Here is a 6,000-nt window from a genome sequence, read left to right as displayed (position 1 = left end):
GCAATGCCAAAATTCAGTGCCCCCCCGCCTCTCCCCTTCCATTGTTCATCATTGTTGCAGCACCCTCTCGGCTTGGCACCCAGAGTGGGCGAACCAGTCAAGCTCTCCTAAGTCCTCCTCTGATCCAATTTTGAGTGTCCTGGCACTATGACAATGCCTCTTGCTTGCTTGGATGAATGGATAGAGATGTGTTTGCATAGAAACCTCTGTTTCCTACATGGCTGGAATATAGCTTATTGTACAAAAGTAAGTGACACATCTGGTCCCCCCCCCGCGCCCATCTATTGCCCCACAATATTGGCACATGTGACTTGCTTTGATCGCCATCCAGTTCCTTTTGGTAGCGAAGCTGGCAGGGAAAATGAGTGTCATCTTTGGAAGCAGGAAAGGGGAGGGCACTAATGGAGTGTGAAAAGAGGGGATGCCTTATGGCACTATCCAGTGCAGAAGCAACAGCTAGCCTGATGCCAAGCTGAGCTGCTGGGAAATCTCCCCAGAGCTTTTCAATTATAAATAAACTAGAGGGAGCTTTGAGCAGAGGTGAGGGGAAAACACAAGCAAATGGATATAGTGCAAACATCTTGATCCCTAACAGCTTCTCCCTGTCCTGCAAATGAACCAATGTTTCCTTCTCAAGAGAATGATTTTGTTGTGAAACCCACTTGCGCAAGTTCTGTCAATCCTGCGCTTTGACACATTGTGAGCTGGTGTGGTGCTCAATGAGGCAGCAATTTGACATCCTGTTCAGTGATCTTCACTCATGTGTTCGACCAAGCAAACTGATTACTTCATCCCGGCGGCAGTGGAAGGTGTAAAAGAACGGGAGGGGAGGGGAGGTGGGTGGAAAAGGTGAAAAATGAACTTTTTGTGGTCCATGCATAAGAAGAGCTTTTTGGGGTCATGCCCAAGGGATGGGGAAGCTGTGGCTCTCCAGATGTTGCTGGAATACTAACTCCCGTTATGGTTGACCATTGCCCATGCTAGGTGGGGCTGGGGAGATGCAACGAAAAATGCTGAGGAAGGGCACTGGGCAGACCACAATTTATCCCCACCCCCAGGGAGTGGCTCCAGGTGTTCTCACTGGTTGGTTGGGCCCTTTGGAATGCCTGACCAAAGGCTGCTGGCATTGGCCAAATAGCAGGTAGCTGGGCAATCCAGCCTGCCATTTGTCAGGTCACCTGGCATGGCCCAAGGCCTGGCCGCAACACTGCCCACCATAGAAGGTGAGTGGACTTATCGCTGACCGTTGCCAACGCTAGGTGGGGCTGGGGAGAGCTTGAGTCCAGCAGGTACCCCACCTAGCTTACCATCCTGCTTCTCAGAGTGGCCAGCCAGCTGCTTCCAGGAGTCCTGCAAATAGAGCTTGAAGAAAACAGCCTTTTCTCACTGTTGATCCCAAAGACTGGAACATATGAACAAAGGGAATCTGCCTTACTAAGGATCAGACCATACTGGAAATTCAGGTGCAACTTGGCTGCTCAGAGGAATTTGCATGGGTTAAGTAAGTGATCTTTCTAGGCTACCCCTGTACCTTTATGCTGACTTCTGCTTCTCTCTTTCATGTTCAGATTGATATATCTCAGGTTGCATCCCATTGACAACTTCCTGTTCCTCTTCACATACTTTTTTCTGGACCTTGAGGTGAGAGGCCTTTCCTCTGGATCTCTCTTCTGAGGACACAGCACCAAACATAGCTTCTCTATTTTTTTCAACTAGATAGTTAGCTAGGACTATAAAACTCTTTCCTGTCAAGAAGGTACTTCATTTCATAAACGTAATCTTGCTTGTTTTATACCAAGTCACAGTCTGAAAACCTTTCAGCTAAAGGGGTGTTCCATGCAAGGATTCATTTAACTAAAGTTAGCTTCTGCTGCTGCATATAAACGCTGTTGGCAGACCATTGCCCCATCCAGCTCAGTACTGCCTGCACTGACTGGCATTGGCTCCTCAAGGTTTCAGACAATATTCATTTCCAGCATTACCTGGAGATGCTGAGGATCAAACCTTGGACCCTCTGCATGCAAAGCAGATAGTTGCTATGCTATGGCCCTTCAGGGGTATTCAGCAATATGCTGCCTCTGAACGTGGAGGCTCAGCTTGGCTATCTTGACTAAAACCCCTTGACATACCAGTCCTACCTCTGAATCCCTCTTTGGGCTGGGGCCCATCATCACACCTCTTCACATTGATTTCCATAAATCATTTGTGCATTGTGTGAAGCTGTATGCTATTCTTTCTGTCCTGACTCTACTGCCAATCAGTTTCCCTGAAAGGAGCTTAAGTGATTGATGAGGCAGGGAGAAAAAGGTCTCCCTATGCATGTTCTCCACATACCATGCATCATTTTCTAAACTCTTCAACATTATTTCCCCTCTAAGCTAATATTCTAAACCAGGGGTAGCCAAAGTGCTGCACGCAGGATGTGGCTAGACTACAACTCCCATCACCCTTGACCGCGCTGGCTGAGGCTGATGGGAGTTGGAGTCCAACGACATCTGGAAGGCAGCACAATGGCTAACCCTGTTCTAAACCTTTTGACATCTTTCCCCACCCACCCCCAAAACTAACGTTCCAGAGCTTTAGCCTTCCCTTTGGGGAAAGTCCAAGAATCCAATGTCTGTCAGATGATCCCTATTCATATTCTTGTTCACAATGTTGAAGAGGTCCATGAGTTTGGCGAGACAAGATTTCCCTCTGCAGAAACCATGCTGATTCCTTCCCAGCAATTCTTCTATATGCTTGATAATCATTCTCTTAATTTGAGGCATTCAGTTATGAGTGTGTTTGTGTACATAGGCCAAATAGCTCTGCCCAAGCACAAAGGGAAGGGAGCAGCAAGCACTGGGAGGTTTGTGAAGTAAAAAAAGAAAAGCCAGAGGAGGAGAGAAAAATGCCTTAGAGGGGGGACCCACAAAACAACAGCCCAAAGCATATTCTCATTGACCATGGGATGCCAACTGCTGTGGTGTGCGGGTAGAACTATAATGGAAGAGTGCATGGCTATCTGATGAGAACACCAAAACAATGAATAGGAATCCTCCACAGTACAACATTTTGTTGAAGTAGCCACATGTTCAATCTCTAAACCTACTTTCCACCAGCTTCTGAGTCACATCCACACCCAGGGGCGTCTTGCCCATAGAGGCAAGTGGTGTGGGGCACCAGGGCTCCAAGTTTGTGCCAAGTTCTGGAGGGCGCCTGGGAAGAGGTGGAGGCTGGACGCAGCGCCTCCTGGCATCAGCTCACTGCCCTTGCCCATCATGCTGAAGCAGCCCCACGCCCGGAGCCTCTGCCTCTTCCCCGCCAGAGGAGCCGCCCTCCAGCCGCTGCCCGCCTCCTCCAGCCCCGCAGAGCTGCTTGCAGCACTGTAAAAAGGTGAAATGGGTGGGTGCCGGAGGGATCTTTGAACGGGGGGCGGGGCGGAGGGATCTTTGAACCACGGCGCCGGATATCCTTAAGATGGCCCTGTCCACACCATTCATTTAAAGCTCATTTAACATGCATTTAAAGCACAAGGCTTTCACCAAATAATCATGAGAACCATTGTTTGTTAAGGGTGCTGGGAATTGTAGCTCTGTGAGGGGTAAACAACAGTTCCCAGGATTCCGTGCGAGAAGCCAAGATCTTTATAAACGTAGGGTGTGGATGTCACCTTGGCCTGTCATTTCCAAGATCCTTGCCTTTAAAAAAAAAATCAAATTATGTAGACTCCCTTCTAATTCTCTGTTCAGAGGCTGGTTTTAGTGACAACATGCATACTTGTGTTAGAAGATCAGCAATTTCAGATCCGAGTTCTTTCCTACAGAATTCTCAGCTGGTTCAGTGAACTGTCCATTTTTAATTTGTTGATAAGCCCTGGCACTAGCTGTATCTTTTTTACTCAGTTTTCCAGATGCCCAGAAAAAGTTGGCTTAGCTCTGTAACTGTCCTTCACCAAGAAGGCAGATGCAAAGAAATGATCCAGCTTATCTCCAGTCTGGGCTGTAGCTCAGTGGTAGAGCATCTGCCTTGCATGCAGAAAGTCCCAGATTTGGATCCCGACATCTCTGGGTGGGGCTGAGAGAGACTTCTGCCTGAAACCCTGTAGAACTGCTGCCAGTCAGTGTAGGCAATACTGAACTAGATGGACCAATGGTCTGGCTCACTATAAAGCAGGCTGCTATGTTCAGTCTTCATCATGACTTCTAGCACACTATTAATTCCTTTGCCGCTTCTTCCTTTGCCTGCTTCTGATGTATGTAAATAAATCGTCATGCTTAATATTTTTAGCCATGTGCTCTTCAGATTATTGTTTGCTTGCCTTATCCCCCCCCTTTGCCAGAGTTTGTCCTGCTTCCCGTTTTCCTCATTTAATCTTCCATTTATAGCTTCTATCCCCATAGCTGGACTTCTGTAGTTACATGAAAGAAAGGCACTTTTCACTTGCAAATTATAACTGAGTCATAGAATAGATGTTACAATGAGATTGTCTGTTTACCTGAAAGTTTGCTCCACCGAAATTAAAGGAACCTATTTCAGAGAAAATATTTTCCAGAAGGGAGATCTGAAACACACACACACACACACACACACACACACAACAAAAGGTCTTGTGTCACCTTAAAGACAAACACATTTATTGTGGCAGAAACCATCTACTTCAGGAGTGGGGAATCTTCCTCACCCCAAGAATTGCTTTCCCTCGTGGGCAGCCTTCTAGGTAGAGCATGTGAAAGTGGTTGGCAGGGCCTTGGGCAAAACTGGGTAGAGTATTGGCTGTGACTTTTACCTTTGTACAATAATCTATATTCCAGCTGTCATTGACTTGTTGGACTCAGAGAAACAGTGGCAGGAACCAGTTGTGGATTGGAACCACCAAGAGAAGGCGGCTCAGAGCCCAGGGAGTGGTGGTGGGACAACGATGAACGGTCAGAGAGGGAAGAGGGAGAAGATTGGGAAGGTAAGCTAAGAGATTCTGTGGCAGAGAGAAGTCCAGAGGCAGAAGCTGAAGCAGGAGAGTGGAAGGATGGAGGCCAAGAGGAAGAGGTGAGTCAGGCTGGTGAAGAGTTACGGGTGTCTCCCCTTCCTGCTGTGACAAGCTCCTCTCCCCTTTGTCTCCCAGAACCAGAAGAGGCATGAAAGGGCAGGGGAGAGGTTGGCTTCATGCAGGCACTGTCTCCAATTGCTTGGGGAAAGCCCTGGAACTTAGACAGTTGTGGAGAGGCAGGGACATTCGGTTTCAGCAATGGATGGGCATTTGTTTTTATACACTACAAGTGTTAATGAGCAACTAGTGTCAGGGTGTTTGGGTTACTGCCAATGTTGCCTTGTAAATTGACCACTATGGTAATCATCACCACCTGTTCTTTTTTTTCTGTTCCGTTCCCTCCAATCCCTCCAACCCTTTGTTAGCATAGAGAGTTTTTATCATACACATACAGGCACCTCTCGATCCTCCATCTAGCCAAACAAGAACTACAACCATAGCAGAAGGAAACATTTGAACCAGGCAAAAGCACTCAAGAAGGGTATAGAGAAATGCCTGAGGTTCACCAACCTTACTTTAAGGTGTCACAAGACTCTCTGATACATTTTTGGGGGTCTGAGACCAGTGTTTTTGCAGAGGTTTGTGTGTTTGTGAAATGCCCAGTTTGGCTGAGGAAGAAAATCAGGTGAAGATGTGAACGAGGTGAGCTGAAGCATCCTTGGTATTATCACTGGGGAGCTGGTACAGGCTTAGCAGCTGTGGGATCCACTGATGGCGATGTATATGCCTCCACTGACCCCTGCTTACATGCTTGTCGGTAAAGCAGATATCACAGAGGCAGCGTAAATCATCATTTCTCTCTCAGCCAAATGAAATGAATGGTGGAGGCTGGTCCATTTGGGCCAGGCATAGGCAAACTCGGCCCTCCAGATGTTTGGGGACTACAACTCCCACCATCCCCAACCACTGGTCCTGTTAGCTAGGGATGATGGGAGTTGTAGTCCCAGAACATCTGGAGGGCCGAGTTTGCCTAT

This window comes from Lacerta agilis, chromosome 8, assembly GCF_009819535.1.
Source record: "Lacerta agilis isolate rLacAgi1 chromosome 8, rLacAgi1.pri, whole genome shotgun sequence".
Lineage (NCBI taxonomy): Eukaryota > Metazoa > Chordata > Lepidosauria > Squamata > Lacertidae > Lacerta > Lacerta agilis.
The sequence above is the reverse complement of the archived record's forward strand: the minus strand, read 5'-3'. Positions refer to the sequence as shown.